At 37.5% G+C, this 17950-nt stretch overlaps 1 protein-coding gene and 1 pseudogene across 2 annotated transcripts in view; both read right to left on the bottom strand.

Moving 5' to 3' along the window:
- Positions 1-17950, bottom strand: part of ARHGAP42 (Rho GTPase activating protein 42) — a 257496-nt gene that overhangs the window by 191220 nt on the left and 48326 nt on the right. The window lies entirely within an intron of this gene.
- LOC308504152 (acylglycerol kinase, mitochondrial-like) lies at positions 1342-2660 on the bottom strand (annotated as a pseudogene). Its single transcript has one exon. The product of its transcript is annotated as an acylglycerol kinase, mitochondrial-like (transcript).

Genomic DNA, 17950 nt, shown 5'->3' with positions numbered 1-17950 from the left:
AGCTCCATAACCTGTCTGCAGCTCAGCTCAGTATCCTCATCTGTGAAATGGAGCAAAAGCCACCTCTCAGGGTTATTGGGAGGAGTGAGTGAGTTGAAGCACTTAGAACAGGGTCTGACATACAGTTAGACACTTAAAATACGTTGGCTATTTTCCATGTGGAACATCTCAAAAAAGAGAGGAAAAGGTAAAAATTCAGGAATTTAGATGGCAGCTGCTAGATCTTAGATATCCTTGGAAACTGCTCAAGAAAATAGTCTGTTGATAGCAGTTTCAAATTCTCCCTTTGTTCACAGCAATCACACGGTGGCAGAGACAATCTGATTGGTCAGTATTTCTGTGTAAGACTTGGGCATCTATTTCAACACGGGATGTAATCACGAATGTGTGAGTGATCCTTTCACAGTCCGTTTATTTATTTATTTATTTTTTCAATTACTAAAGAACTTATTTATTTTTGTAAACGGATGAGTGTCAGATTGTTATGTATTTAAATTACACTGAACATGTTTAAAAGAGTGAAGTAACAGTTTTATTTTAAAATATCAATATTTACAGGACAGCAGAAAGTACATACTTTGGCAACTCTAACTTCCTATGAAAAATGTTAGTTGTCAACTTAGAAGTGTGAGTGGAAACATGATTTTCCAAATTACTTTTAGGAAGTATGTGAGCAGAATACACACTGGAATAGTGTGTGGACCACTGCTTAACAACACTACGTCCAGGTAAGGCTGTAGTCACCTCTGGAGGGTGGCTGCCCTTTAAAAAAGTACAGATTCCTGGGCTCCATCCCTGATTGAGTTAATTAGGTTGAGCCCCCAGTAACTCAATTTTCAATGTGCACCCAAGATTGTTCTCATGCAAACGAACATTTATGAAGCACTACTTAAAAAAACAAACTGACTAGTATACTACAGTGTTTCAGCCAAGGCTGAAGAGGGAAACACTTCATGTGTGTTTCTGGATTGAGGAGAGAACGGAAACAAGCTAAGTAATCAGAACTCACAAAGTGGCAGCACCATCGGGAAGCCTGGCACTTCCCGGAAGTCCTTGGAGGCCACTGTGCTTGAACTTTGGGCAGATAACAAGGTGTAGCCCTTTTCCAGATACTGAGTGTGAGACTTTTCTTGAACTAGCCTGAGGAAAATCCATATTTAGGCGGGATCGACTCATATAGACGGCAAAGCATGCGCTAATGGGAAGCGGGTGGCACAGAGCACACTTTGGGAAGCCCTGCGAGAGAAGGGCAGAAGTACTTGTCATGAAAATGCCCTTGGGATCCGCTGACAACACTGGGGACAGGTGAGGCATTTGGTCCCTTTTGGCCCCACTGGGGGCCTAAAATGCAGTCTCAGAATACTCTTCTCCTGCCCGCTCACTGAGCGTGCTCTGCAGCATCTGCTCTCCCTAGGATCACAGGAAAACTGCAGTTTCCAGGGGAGCAGCTTCACCTCCACGGGCATCGCTTCATACTCCTCAGTGTCAATGCTAAAGGAGCCCCATGTGCCCTCAGGAAGCAGCAGAGTGCACTGGCTCGCCTGGAGACACTCGGTGCCATCAGCGTGCAGGATGGAGTCTTGAATCTTTTCACCTATAATTACGAAGTCTCCTTTGCTGACAGTGTCAGGTTCAATGCAGATGTTCATAAAGTCTTCTGTGTTCGTCAGGTGAAGCTGACTATTCTATGTGGTGACGGTCAGTTCAGTGGTGGACAGCTGCACATCTCTCCAGACCTCCAGGCTCACGTCTTGGGAAAGGGCATTCTGTGGTTGTTCCCAGTAGGACGCAAGGCTCCATAATATTATCCTGTACAAAGAGGGCCGTGGAGGGACCACTTCCACTCCACTGGGAGGTCTCTCTATAGGTCCCGTGTACAAGACAGAGCCTTGGTGAGTCTGAGGCCCAATAAGTGAGTGCTCAATAAGTGAGCTGCTTTCGTTTTCAGAGGCCCAAGATACCAGCACTTGCTAATTCTGACGCCAGCATCTCTGAAGGATCCCCATTGAAGGACAGTCATTGCAAACACAGGCTGTTCCTTTTCACCCTTGATCTACAAAACATCAAGTGGAACTGTCTCTCCTTTCACAATGGCAAGTGTAGTATCTGTAATGTGTTGGACTTTGTTTCCACCTCCGGTAAAGAGGGTATGACTCAAACTACTGGTCTATCCCAGTGGGATAAATCCAATAGGAATCTTACTGAAGGTTGCCTCATCTGCCTTTTGCAGAACTCCAGTAATAACCTCCTGCAACATCCCTTCTCCTCCGGCAACAATGATGACGTCTATTTTCCATCAGTTCCAGGAGTTTCTTGGCTTGGCCCTCATGATCTGTCTTAACGATGGTCACATCCATACCAGATAAGTGTAAAATCAGGGCAGCATTTTTTTTTCAAATAGAGTCCTTGCTTTGCCTTTGCAAGCTGCAGGATTTAGAAAGACGGTGGCCTTCTTCTCTTGTACATTGGGAAGAATGAGCTGGTTGCCAAACACCTGAGAGTCTTGACAAGCTGCTCTCCTTAGCGGGTTATCACAGTGTTTTCCATAGAGTCAATGGCCTTCTGCATGACAGCAGACAGATTCCAGCTGTAGTTTTCTGCCAGTGATTTCGAAGTGTTTTAAAGAATACAGTTATCTTCTCCACGGATTTGCTAGGCATTTGATGATCCTTACTTGCTAATTAGTTTATTAGCTTATCTCACCGGAATGTAAATTCTATGAGAGTTAAGAACTTGTACTGATCTGGTCACTGCTGTGACCAGTGACCAAAATCCCCGGTGCCTAAAATTCCCTATGAAGGCTTCCATGTCAGTAAAACTTAAATATGTATGTCTTTTTCCTGTTAATCTCTCTTTGTCAGTTTAATTTCCAGACAGATCCAGCCAGAAACCCTAAGAGAGTTAAAGAAAACGTTTTTTCCTCCCCTATATTAAATGTATCTTCACTAAGAACTTTTGGTGATATGGAAAAAAACTCGTAATACAATGTTAAGTAAACTCAATAGGATAAAAAGCCATATACAATTGGTATTGTACTAATTACATCTAAACATAAATACAAATGGAAAAACATACCAATAGAAATAAACACACACAAAAATTTAAGTAGTTCACTCTTGTTTGTAAAATAATGGGTGACATTTATTTCATTTTTAAAATTTTCTAAGTTTTCTAAATGTATTTTCTAAGTTTTCTAAACTGAATATAAATAATTTTCTAAACAGACAAATTAAGTATGTAAATTAAAAACTTGTATGACCATTTGTGCATGCAGTAATAGACCAAAAAAAAAAAAAAAAAAAAAAAGCTGCTTTCACTGAAGGTTCTAGTTCTTTTATTGCTCCCTTTAACCGCAAAGACTCTCTTCTTGACCTAACTTTAATCAGGCTCCTTTGTGCTCTCTTCTGGACTACCCTTTCATAGTCCTTTTAGAAGCATGAGAAAGCACTATACAAGAAAATATGGCTCTCAACTAGTTCAGATGATAATTCCAAAAATAAAGGGGAGGTTTGAAATATAACTTATTTTCAACTTCAAGTGTCTGGATTCTTGATTTTCCTTTTATTTGTTCTTAGTTTCTAAAAAAACAAAGTAATGATGAGGTCAAGGTAAAGAACTTATGATATTTTCTGGCAGTAATATTGACCGAGCTACAAAATGAGGAATCCAGTTCATGCTTTAAATCTTGGCTCCGTCTCTTACTGAGTGTGCAATTCTGAAATGGAAAACACAACACTTCCCACTGACTTAAAACCACATGAAACATACTATTCCCTAATTGTCCAAAGTTTCTAAGCAATGATCAGATGCACAAAACCAATGTACTGGTTCTAAAATCTTTTAAATAAAATTAACATGTGATTATATAGAACTTGAATATAAAATCTCAAGTTTTAAAGTTTATCGTTGAATTCTAAAGTATCAAATTATGTAATGACAGAATCAGTGTTTTAAAGGCAAAAAGAAAGATCAAGTGAATAAAATGTTACAAACTGGAAATCTGGTTTAGGGAAGGGTGTCTCTTTCTTCCTATTTCTACCAAGTTACTAGAAATTGAGGACAAAGAAGAAAAAGATCCCAGTCAGAGCCATCACAGCCACATTCTATGGTGAAGGCAGAGGAATAACATTTACCAGCGTACAAGGTTGTACTTGGTAAAGATACTACTAGTACCACCCACATCACATCCGTTCCATTTGCCTAATCTACAAGGTAAGCATAGGATGTATTCACATTATAATTTGGAAGAAATTACACTGGGTTTTGCTTAGTCAGTAATATTTTGATATCAAAGAATTAACCTGTAGCACCCATGATTAATGATGCCAATGAAATACTAAAACTTCATTTCATTAGAGAAATACAAAACAATAACTGTTTAATTATAACTCTTCTCACAGACTTAAGAGCTGGAGTCTACCTGTTACTTTAGAAGTGTCAACGGAATTACTTTTACAATGTCAGCTATGGAAGTTAGCTGTATTTATGTCAGAACAAGTACAACCAGCCAGTCCACTGGTATAAGGCAGTACTTCCTGAAATCCAGTTGCTCTGGGAATTAGATTTAAGCAAGGCTCTCAGGAGCAATTTACCCAGCCATAGTGTTGTGGAATTATCATCTTCACACTACCATGCAGAAGGGAAACAGTACAAAGCAATGAGAATACAAAGGTGAAAACAGGATATATACTTCCCTCCTAAAGGACAGAGTCCAATAGGGGCATGAAGCATGTAAATAAATCATATCAGAGGTCAACTGATAAAATCTCCAACAGCGGTTAGTAACACTATCACCACAGATATGACTTACCATGTGACCGATACTTTTCCATGCACATAAGGTAAATTAAACCATTCATCCTCACAACAGCCACATAAATTAATATCATCAGTCCCATTTTACAGATAAAGAAACAGACACAGAGAGGTTAAGTGAATTCCCCAAGGCTACACAGGCTAGTAAATATGTCAATCCAGGGAGCCTAGCTCCAGAATCCCCATTTAACCACACTGCCATACACTCTGCACATAAATAGCAAATAAGAAGACACCGCAGTTCTGCTTGACTGCACAGGGGAAGGCTTCTCAGAGGAATCAATGCCATCAGGGACTTGAAAGACATGACAGTGCACCAAGCGAGACCAAATTAAGAAAATGTCCCCAACCGATCAAAAGGCAGCTTCCACCTACATATCCAACCATCTCTATGAAGACTCACACCAAGCTGAGGTACTGGTCATTACCAGAAACAAACCATCCAGTCTCTTGTACCTCTGTTTATACTGTTATTCCACCTTCTTGAGTTATCCTCATCTCCTGTATTCTCTTCCACCATCTCTCTCAAGCCTCCATTTCCTCCAAAAAGCCTTTCTTGATCCCTTCCAACTTGGTGTTATCTCCTTCTTTGCACTTCCCACTATATGCTGTGACTCTTGCTGTACTTCCTCTAATTTACTTTTTATCCAGTTACCCATAATACTGGTTTATCCACCTTACTTTAAGTAATGCACTAAAGGTAGGAAACTTTGCCATCTGTGAATACTACCCACGTATTCACAGCAGCACCATATCTTATATACAACAGGAACTCAGCTGTTAAAACCATAAATTTCTGCAAGGTGCGTAATACTCCAACCATCTGGATGCCTTTCACCTTCCCTCCTTCCCATTCATAACCTTGCAAGCCCCTAATGCAGCTTTTTCAGCCACTTGTATAACATGGGTTATCCACTTTCCAAAACAATAATAACAGAGATGTTTTACTATTTACAAGAAGCTTTGGTATATGTTTACAATAACAGTAGCAATGGTGTTGGTAAGATGTTTTACTATATCAAAGTTCTTATATATTTTTCTTAATTCTCACACAAAGCTATGAGGGCAGCAGCTCTGAAAAGTTAAATAACTTAATTTGCCCAGAGTCTAAGACCTGGATTCCAACCTGGACAGGTCTTCTGCTTCCCAAATTGGATGCTCTTTTGAATGCATACCATAGCTAATTCCCCCAAAATATCGGGCTTTAAAACCGGGGGGTGGGGGGTGACTTTAAACAATATGTACATAATCCCTTACCTGTTGTATAAATTCTAAGACAGTAAGAGACTCCATTATTGGACTATATGCAAGAGAGCTAGCCATGTTGATTAGCATGGAATAAGCTAGCAGCAATGACCTTAGATGGACATTATGAAACATCATGCTAAAAGTCAAAGGAAATACACATTTATTCTTGTACTTTCTATTCCCACAAAATCGCTAAATAATGTTCTAGGTGTTGAGCTTCATGAAGGTAGGTATATTCTTCTTCATCTCTCTTTGCCCTCAGTGCCCAATAGACATGAGGAAACACATGAGGAAAGAACGAAGAGAGAGAATATATAAAATGGAGTCATTTTAACCACACTGCTAAAATTATTAATGTAATGAAGGTGGAGGCATGAGGAAAAACTCCATTCTTGTTCTAACTAGTCTGGGAACTTCAACTTTTTTGAACTTTCCAGTCCTGTGTTAACACCTAGATATACATCTGTAGCTCCAGGTAACCCTCTAAATTATCCCCTGAAGGATTCATGTATCCAGGCCACCTGTTTACCCCCTGAAGGACTCATGTATCCATCCACCTGACAACCATTATCCAGACCACCGGGACATGACCAGACCTCCCGCACCTCTCATCCTGACTGCCTGGCATCTGACTGATAACATTTTGGACCAATCTAGGGCTAAGAATGCAGAATTGATCATTCTCAAGGATGTACTTTTTACTGTAAGAACTTCTAACTTTTCTTTCTTCTTTGGAACACTTCTGGGTTTCTCCCTGTGTTCCCAGTTTGCAAATTCCAAGACCCTTTAATAAATCTCTTATCATTTATTTCTATCAAAGCCTCCAGATTTTTTGAGTTCATTTGACACACAAAATTGATCAGAGGGATGAGAGAGAAACAGAAGTGTACACCAACTACCAACATGTTCATAATGTAAGCATTCACTATAAATAAAGTACCGAAAAGCTTATGGTACTGGGAACACACATGAGTATAATCGCAAGCCTTAACTTAATGAAAGTACTTTACACAGCAGAATATGTTGAGGAATTACCAAATAAGTCTTGGTTTTTAATACCTGGAGTTATGTTTTTAGTGTTTTCTCAGAGAACTACAAACGTCAGATTGCTACACGGAGAAAAGTCAGAAAAAAGAACACTCAGTGTGGCAAAGCATAAGAAAAACCACAGTGAAAACCGCTTGTCAATAAAAATCATTTCTACAGCTCTTCTATGAACAAAGTTGTTTGTTTGTTTTAATTTATTGGGGTGACAATTGTTAGTGAAATTACAAAGATTTCAGGTGTACAATTCTGTTTTTAAATGCCCATTTTGTTATTTTTCTGTTACATAAATGGCTAGAAAATAATTGTTGTCCAATATCAACAATTCAAGAAAAATATTCATGAAGGTCTGGGACAAAATTGGTACTAGTAATAACTCAATAAATGTATGCTGAGCTGAAGTGGAATTGACTTATTATAATGGAATCAAGGAATTGTCCTTCCTCGAAAGGCTTGAGCAATACTGCCATCCAGCAATAGCCATGTCCACAGGACGTCACTGGAGACAGTCACCTGAGAGGTAATGGATCTAATGCTGTTCTTCATGGCCCTGGAAAAGCACAGACTACTCCAGGCTACCAAATTAACTTGCTATATATTCTAGGATGTAACAACATGGTGTTGAGTCACTGTAAAGTTGGTAAAACAAATGAGCCTAGCTTTAGATGGCCTCCTTCATGTCTATACCAGATATGTATTCAGGGTCTTATTTCCACATCCTGTTTTGCAGTGGATATATCCACCCTCGTAGCAAGCAACATAAGTCAAAGCATCAGTTTTCAGGATGAACTAAAGTCTCACGTGATGAATGTGCTCAGATCTAGGAAGAAGTCATTCTTTAGAATCATGACATGTCATAGACTTAAGTGTGCACAAGAGTCAGACAGACAATATACATCAGTCCAGGGGACACCACTTACTGCAATGTCTTAGAGCAAGCACTTAGTTTCTCTGCATCTCAGGTTCCTCGTGTACAAAAGGAAGATATGAATCCCTTCAACACTGGCATGAATACTACATGAAACTGGTTTAGCACAGTGTCTGGTACAGAACAGAAACTTGAAAGACTAGTTCTCAACAAATGTTAATTATTAAACCACTATTTATTATGATGGCAAAGGCAGAAGATGAAATATTTTGATTATAAGCATAACATATTTAATATATGTATTAAATTACTATCTTCAGTGAAAATAAATAGTGGGCTGGCCTCTAACAAAGACCAAACAGTTCGTAATCCCATAAATGGTATGTCTGGCAAACAGTTCCAGAAGATTCTGGCCTAAAAACAACAAACAGGAACCAAGACTTAGCCCAATTTTAACCACAGTTTCTATAAAGCTACAAATTCCATAAAAATTAAAATAAAATAAAAACCCAAAGACTTCACTACTGCTACAACCCAAGTTAAAAATAGAAAGTTCAAAGGATGAAATAAACCACCCATCTTCCTACTCCGAGGGGGAAAAAGCTTGATAGGGGCTAGGGAGAGTAAAGGGTTGGGTATGGAAATAATGGCTCACTGCAGTTTCTCCAGATTCTCTTCCTGCCTTAGCCCACATTCTTTTCCTGCCTCCTTTGTGGTGTCTCTTCCTCACACTTTCTCTCAGAAGGGTTTGTCTTTAGCCACCTTGTTACACCTCAGTACTTGTTCTCTTTTAAAAAGTATTATCTGTATTTATATGCAGGCAATTCCTAAACGGTGGTTTCAATTTGGAGGCTAGAAGCCTAAGCAAAATTTCCTAAAATATCCCCCTTGCCGTTTTTTGATTAACTAGAAAATACTGAATTACCCAACCTGAAGAAGGATTTTGAATTTTCCCTAAGCTTCCTGGCAACACAGGGATGGCCTGCCATGTTTTGCTGGACTTCCTGATCTACCTTCCCACCCACGATCTCGTCCCTGGCCCAACCACTCATTTCCCAGTTTCCTGGGAATCTACGATTTAAACTCTTATGAACAGACTCAGTAATGGATAGTGTTTTAGCGTTCTAGCGTCACTTCCAGCCCAACTTTTGTCCTGACTACAGTGTTTCCCCGATAATAAGACCTAGCCAGACAATCATCTCTAATGCATTTTTTGGAACAAAAATTAATATAAGACCCGGTCTTATTTTGCTATAAGACTGGGTCTATTATAATGTAATGTAATGTAATATAATGTAATGTAATGTAATACTGGGTCTTATATTAATTTTTGCTCTAAAAGACGTATTACAGCTGATTGTCCAGCTAGGTCTTGTTTTCGGGGAAACACGGTACCTACCCAAGACGAAGACTCTGGAACAGCATTTGGCATTACCTTATTTTTCATATCACACAGCCTATTGTAAACTCTTAAAACTTACTTCCTTTTACTATCAACCCCTTCTTGGGATCCTATGCCAAATACATTTGTGATTAACCATGATTTGACTAGTTTAGTTTCCTTTTTTAAAGCACCACACTAAGTTAGTTGTTACCTACTAGGCAATTCAAGCATATTATCTTTCCCCTCTGTCTTTTAGGCCACCTTTTTTCTCAAACTGTTTTTGCATTCTCGATATTCCAGCCAAACAAATCAATCTAAACTTAAATTCTCTGCATCACTTAGGTATCCTCTATGTTGGACACAGCCCTTTGTCTCTGCTCTGACCTTTAAATGTCTTCAAATAAAGAAGTACTCACAGCACCACCCTGAAGCCACACCATCTCTTACAAGAGCAGCTGGCTATACTTGAAGATGATACATACAGCTTCCTTTAGTACTTTTAAAGAGCCTTTAAGACCTTCCCTTCTACATTAATCTGAAAGCCACCCTAAATAACCCCACCAGGGAATCTGGTGATTTTCAGATGACAAATACTGACATGCCTTATCATGCACAGCAGTGTGCCAGGGGTTCAGAAAGCCATGGATTCTTTCAGTGTATCTTCCTAGGGCTACAACTTTTATCAGAAAATTGGGGAAAGGAAGCTGAGTAGTTTTATCCTCTCTTACATGTTTTAAAATGCACATATTGTGGGTAAAGCAGAATTCATATGAATTTATATCGTTACTTCCATTGAGACAGCCAGTTTGGGTCATGTCCATTTTCCCCTCTGACACAACATTTTGAGAAGTACGACATTACTATAATCCATCTCCCTTTGGATGTCCATAGACATACCCTACAATCTTTATTATTATTTGTGTCTAAGTCCTGTAACCCTCACCAAAACACTAAAGCCCGTGGAGGGCAGAGACCTTCTCCAGTCTTTATTGCATCCAGCATAGGGCCTTGAAAATAGGATGCTGTCCATAAACAGAATAGAATGCAAGAATGCAGAGTATGTGTTTAGGAAAGGTAAACTAAGGCCTTTCCAGGACTGGCAAAGAGCAATTTGAGATAAGAAGTCAAGTGGTTAGAGGCAGACTTGCCTCTAAGCTGTAAAAGTTGCTAGGAGGAAGAGGAAAACCACAGCCCCAGCCAACAAACATACCTAATGATCTGGACATCAAATCAAGTAGATGAGATCTGAGGAGCCAGACAGAATGGTAGAAGGTTCTTTCATTTAAGATCTTTTGGCAAGCTGGGCAAAAAGCAAAGCAGTGGAAGCTAACAAATGCAGTCCAGGTATTTTAGGTGCTGACCTAAAATGTCAGCACTGCTTTAGGAGAAATCCAACTCTAAATAAGATTCTGGTAGTCTAATCAAGTTTCATGGGGAGAGCATGCAGTTAAAATAAAAATTGAAATTAAAAGTTCCACAAACTTAAATCATTAGAGAGCTAGTGTGTATTTTTATCTCCTTGCATTTTCTCCTAATACAAAGAAGTCCCATTAACGAAAAGAAAATGATACGAGCAAGAATTTTGGTGTCAGACTACTAGTTAAACTCTCAATTTTGCTATGTGGACAAGTTACTTAACTTCAAGTTTCAATTTACCTACCTGTAAAATGAAGATAATATTAATATGCCTACATCATAGGATTGTTAGAATAACCAAATGAAATCAGCATGGCACATAGTAAGAGCCTGATAAACTATCATAATTATATCTACCATTATTTTTCAGGAGGAAATCATTAACTAAAAAGGCATGTTATTCTGGGCCCTCGGTTATTAGACCTATGTTAAGCTACTTCTCAGCACCTAAAAAGATAACTACCATTATATGATGGCAGCAAATGTAATGCAGCCAAAGTGACTGTTAACCAAGAAAACACTAAGGTGACAATAAACATCATTACAGTCAAATTGACTTTACTCCTAAAGGTAAGTTTATCATTTACTTAAGTGCAGTTTCCCATCAGTTTTTTAGCACTATACAACATTAAAGTTTTACAACACTCACATTGCCTCCAATGATTGAGATTATTACTAAAACTTCAAAGTATTATCTGTGGTTAATAGATACCTGCGTTCCAGTATTCCTTAAGGAAAACATTCCTAAACCCCATAATGAAATCTGTTTCACCAAGCAAAGAAACAAGCTAGCGTACATGCATCTCCAAATATTTCCTGAACACACTTCAAATGTAATGACTAGTTTAGAATATGGGTCCAGCTTAAGCAGCTGGCTGTGTTTATTGTGACAGCATGTTTGGCTTTTCATTATCATATTTTTATTACTTTTCTTTGGCCAAACGAAAGTGTATAATATCATGTAATATCATGGCGATACATGAAAAGTATGGCTATGGCCAAAGAATTTTTTCATATAGCAACATGACTAATATCCTCTTAAAGACTGGAAATATTTTATAATGAATAGTAATTGAAAGGCGAATACATAAGCCTCTGTCTTGGACAAGATGTGAAGTACACTGGCACGCTGCCTCATTCCTCCAAAAAGAAACAAAAGAATGACACTGTAAAACAGGGTCAAGCTTGGGCTGCCAGGGAGTAAGGGCACAAAGATCATTATTCTCCATGTACACAATGTTGTTTGTAAGCTGTTTTCAATAAACTTGTTCTCCCACATGTTTACAGACTTCATTTTTCTGCTGCCTTATCCCATTTTGAAACACTATAGCAATTTTTCAGATTATTTCAGGAAAACTGCATTGAAACATGTAGATTTCACTGTGCACCTCTACAGCCCACTCCTCACCCCATTTTAAAGTTATCAAAATAGATGATGATTTGGGTGAGATACATTATTTTGATACAGTATTTTGATACTTTTTTCTTCTAATTTAAATCCCAAGTGTTCTTTTTTTTTTAATAAATTTATTTCGTGCAGCCATCTCACCACCCTAAAGACACAAGAAGGAATTTTTCAAATCATATCTATACCCCTCATCACACTGGAACCCTAATTATCTCCCTTTTACAGGTGAAGAAACTAAGGTCCAAGGTTAAGTGATTTATCCAAGCAACAGAATCAGAGCTGGAATCTGAGCCCCCCATGTCCAAGTCAACCTTCTTTCCATACCACTTGAAATAAACATTCCTCTCCCACCTACAATTCTACCATACTGGGCTTAGCTCAGTAGTAAATTAAAATTTTACCAAATCATTCACCATCTTCCTTTTCTTATATATCATTTTTCTCACTCTTAAAAAAATATATATCCCCCGTTCTTATGGATCTTCTTATATCTACATCATGTTAACTATTTTAACTGCTGGTATATTACATATTTACCCAAATGGTCATTATAAAAATGCATAAGTGGCTCTGAAGAAGATACACATATGTTTAAAGATTATTTGGGGGTAATTATATTCATCAGAAAACAAAGGTAAATCTCAATCTTTCATTCCAGAAACTAAAACTCATTCACATACACGCCACGCTGTTTGAGTTGCCAATACGCATGAATTTCAATGACCTGTATGCAGTCAGCAACTACCTGCTATGATTCTGAATAGCTAAGACTTTACTATTTATCAACCAGAATTGAGGAATTCCAACTGTGTCAACTTGTGCAACTATCTCTGGCTTTAGAGCTTCCCACACTCTGGAAGGCATATTGTCTCTACTTTATTGCTGCAACTAAAGAGACTTTTCATACAAATGATATACACAATTTGTGGCAAGCTTTTATACACAGCACGTAGCCAGCCCATGATTAAGTCACCATTCAATTTTTAAAACAACTTAAATATGTATGTGGTTTTCAGTTCTTCTTACCTGGTATTTTTGGCTTCAAAACTTATTAATATTAGTTCTTCAACTACTAAATTTGTAAGGTGCTATAATTTTTATTTAACATAGCTCATACATTCTAAGATGCCAAGTGGTAAGACTCCTACCCAATTTTAAAGATATTAAAATATAAACACTGTACAATTTTGACTCCATGAGTCTCTTTATATTTTATTCCTCTCTCATAGTGACGAAGAGCATTTTTGGAACAACTGACATTGTCAAGGACAGAATTATCCCTAATCTCGAGGATAACCAAACGAAACAGCACCCCGTTCACGGCCTCAACCTCCTTTTGCTGTCCTTGAATGTCACAGACGCCTAACACCAAGCCTGTTTTGAAAATACTCCATCTCTGACAGTGGAAAATAAGAACTTAGTTATCTCTAGCTTAGCTTCTCATTCTTGAGCATACAAGGCTTGACAATAAAGTTCACGAACTTGTTGCGACAATGTTGCTAACCTTTTTTGATATCAGAGGGATTATTCATTATGAATTTGTACCAACTGAACAGTTAACCAAGTTTACTATTTGGAAGTGCTGAAAATGAAAAGGCTGCATGAAAAAGTTAAACGAAAGCAATCTGAACTTTTCACCAACTATTCATGGCTCTTGCATCACGACAATGCACCAGCTCACAGGGCACTGTCTGTGAGGGAGTTTTTAGCCAGTAAACAAATAACTGTATTGGAACACCCGCCCTACTCGCCTGACCAGGCCCTCAATGACTTCTTTCTTTACCTGAAGATAAAGGAAATATTGAAAGGAATATATTTTGATGACATTCAGGACATCAAGGGTAACACAACGACAGCTCTGATGGCCATTCCAGAAAAAGAGTTCCAAAATTGCTTTGAAGGGTAAGCTAGGTGCTGAGATTGGTGCATAGCTTCCCAAGGGGAGGACTTCGGAGGTGACCATAGTGATTGATATTCAGCAGTGAGGTATGTAGCACTTTCTCTAGGATGAGCTCACGAACCTAATTGTCATTAGACCTCCTATACAGGTCCTGAAGTTTTCAAGCCACCCAGTCCCTTGGGCTGGTTTCTAGCCAAAACTCCAAGCTTAAAACAAGAGCTGAAGGGGGCAACCAGAAGCTGTGTGCTAGTGTAAACTACCTGAGTCCCTTAGAAACACTGGAACAGTGAGACTATGTGTGATATTTTAACAAGGGTTCTCCAGATAATGAACGAAACAGCAGGCCACTACAGTCTTCCATATTTTCAGGATGAAGATTCATGAGAAGAGACTACAACTGAGAAATGCAATTGTGTGCATTATTTGCTCCACATGCTCCCTGACCATAACTTTTTAAGGATAGAAAATTCTCTATAATCTAAAGTTCAGGATCAGTTTCGATGCTGTGCTGTGTAGGGAGCCAGCCATCGCAATTCAAGGTCAGTAACTTTCATGGTACAAGAAGTCAAGTATGTGCAGTAGCTGCCACAGGTCTGTGGTACAGATGAATAGGGTTAAGCACTGTCTCCAGCTAATTAATTTAGTAACTTAAGATACTTCAGAATAGTGAAATGTACACTTAGACATCTCTATGAGAATCCCCAGAAATCATGCCTATGAGTTGCTGGGTGCTACAACAGCAACGTGACAAAAAGTTACACTGCACAGCAGACTAGCATCTACATCATGAGATCATTTCAATGAAATTAAATGGTATATTTCTTTACTCACAACCCCTCAAACCAAAGGCATAAAGAAGTATTTACCACATAAAAGTCACTGGGGTTTTAGCTTTGTTGAGTAGTAAACCTAATATACAATCAGCATATTGCTTACTTTTTTTAATTTACAGTTTAAACCATTTTTTTAAACTTTTATTTAAGTCTGTTTTTCCAGGACCCATCAGCTCCAAGTCAAGTAGTTGTTTCTATCTAGTTGTGGAGGACGCAGCTCACAGTGCCCCAAGTGGGAATTGAACCGGCAACTTTGTTGTTTAGAGTACCGCGTTCTAACCAACTGAACTAACTGGCCATGCCATATTGCCTACATTTAAACCGGAATTTCTAAAGAGCTACAGAGATTTTCTTCCTGAATATCTGAACTGTTATCCTGCAAACAAATCTTTGTTCTATGAACTAGCATTACCTGTAGAGAAATAATTTGCTTAAACAAGGGTAAACTTTAACCCCACATCAGTTGCAAACACTACAATAAATCCTAAAAAGTTAAGTACAAATTAATGAGTTTCGTATTGAAAATGTTATAATGCAAGATGAAAAACATTAACAAAGTTGTTCATTCTATCAACCTGTTCCCACGTAAGGCTCACTTAATCCATCAAAAAATATGTATTAACTTCCCCATCTATGTAATTTCTACATCGCTCTGTCTACAAAGATCCCACTTCCTATTATACAGACACTTTAATAAGTAAAAACCAGAATAAATGTAGAATGTCAGAATCCTTAATGAATGACAGAAATAAGTAAAGAACAAACTTTGCAGAATTAAAGACACTGAAGATAGTACTTCCTCTTAGCCCCGTTCAGGTAGATCTGAGAAGAGTTTTTCAGCTTGTCAAACCAATTTAGAATCACCTCCAGATTACTCAAAAACAATGCAAGATGAGTGATAATACCAGTTAGTTTATTTAAAAAAAAAAACACTAAAATAAGGGAGAATTTACTCGAAATGTTTTTCCAAGTAAGAAGAAACTGGTATCTGAATTATCTAAATATAGCCTCACTCCCTCAATCCCTTCAGGTTTTCAAATGTCATTATTTCTGTAAGGTCCTCTCAGACAACTATTTTTCAAAACCATAGCAGCCTCTAAAAAACACACATGCGTGCACACACACACTCTTATATAAAACATCCACTCATTCATTTTTCTCAGTAGCATTTATAACAATCTGACTTATGCTATCTCTTATTCATTAATCTATTTCTGAATTAGAATATAATTTCTATGAAAACTCAAATTCCTGCCTATTTTGTTCACTGTTCAACAAACACCTCTGGACCTGGTACATATAAGGCATTTAGTTAGTTTTACATAAACAGATGAATGAGACTGAAAGCATATATTAAGATCCTCTAATAGTAGCCTTCTTAAAATGGGATATATGTACCCTATAGTGGAATAACAGCTTAAGCATAGATCATTTTCATTATTATTTTTAGATGAAAACAACATATTGTGGAATATTATATTACGGAATACAGTTAAAAAACTCTTTAAAATGTTTGGCTTGTGATAGGCAGCATGGAGCTATACAGTGAATAGTCATATAGGGAGAGAGGGGTAGGTGTTTAGAATGGGATGTGTTTCCCCACCGCTTCTCTTTTACTCTGTAGGAATGAATGCAACGTAATATGCTGGAACTAAAACATCAACAGAAATGACTGCACTTTTTAAAAATATATACCTGAAAAGTAATAAATGTTTCCCAGTCATACATGCCACTGTTAAGCAATCTTTCTTAAAACTAACCTTGATCAAATAATCAAAGACTAAAGTCTTCACAGTTTATTTCCTGCAAGTATGGAATAGAACTCAGCCAAATAGAAAAGAGGTAGTGAGGAATCCACATAAAGATGGGCATGTCCTGAACTCAAAATTCCTTAAAGTAACAGCTGGTTTCTGAGATGAAATGAAGACCTCCTGGATAGACTGCTCCTTTTTTTTTTTTTATTAAAGTTTATTGGAGTGACAACTGTTAGTAGTTACATAGATTTCAGGTGTACAATTCTGCAATACATCTTCTATATACCATGTTTCCCCAAAAATAGATCTAGCTGGACAATCAGCTCTAATGCGTCTTTTGGAGCAAAAATTAATATAAGACCTGGTATTACATCATATTAGATTAGATTAGATCTGGTATTGTATTATATCATATCATATTATACTATATTATATTTTATACCCAATCTTATAGTAAAATAAGACCCGGTCTTATATAAGATCGGGTCATATGTTATATAAGACCCAGTAATACTATATTATATATATTATATTATATTATATTATATTATATTATATTATATTATATTACATTACACCTGGTCTTATTTTACTATATTTTACTTATTTTACTATAAGACCAGGTGTAATATAATATAATATAATATAATATAATACCAGGTCTGATACTAATTTTTGCTGCAAAAGATGCATTAGAGCTGATTGTCTGGCTACGTCTTATTTTTGGGGAAACACGGTATCACATTGTGTGTTCACCTCCCTGAGTCAGTTGTCCTTCCTTCACCATATATTTGATCCCTTTTACCCTCATCTATATTGCACCTTTTTAAAATCAAAGTTAGCACTTCTTACATAAAAGATCTTTTATTTACCTTTCTTTCCCCGCTAGAGATCTTACATATGTCTGATTACTAGGTATTTCGATTCCAAATTGAAGAAGAGCTCTTTCTTGCTCATCCACAATCTACTACTACCCTTGTCTAAATGACTAGTAAAAACCTGTACTTAGACATATGCTTAAGTGCTCCAGGAATCTTACCAATTTGGTGATAATTTTTTTTTTAAGTCTCCCAAATTAACCAATTTAAATTTCATTTATACCCATTTAATCACATGGTTATAAGCAGTTTGAAGTTAAAGGTTTAGTATTGAAATGCTCATGGAACATAACATTTGTGCCTCGTGTGACTTAAAAATACGTACTTTGGATTATTACTCACATAACTGGACAGAAAGAAGCGAAAGGGTGCAGTCCCAGTTCCACTGGCATTAATTTACTA

Source organism: Rhinolophus hipposideros (assembly GCF_964194185.1).
Source record: "Rhinolophus hipposideros genome assembly, chromosome: 10".
NCBI classification, from domain to species: domain Eukaryota; kingdom Metazoa; phylum Chordata; class Mammalia; order Chiroptera; family Rhinolophidae; genus Rhinolophus; species Rhinolophus hipposideros.
Note: the sequence above shows the minus strand (reverse complement) of the source record. Positions and strands in the feature narration are given on the sequence as shown.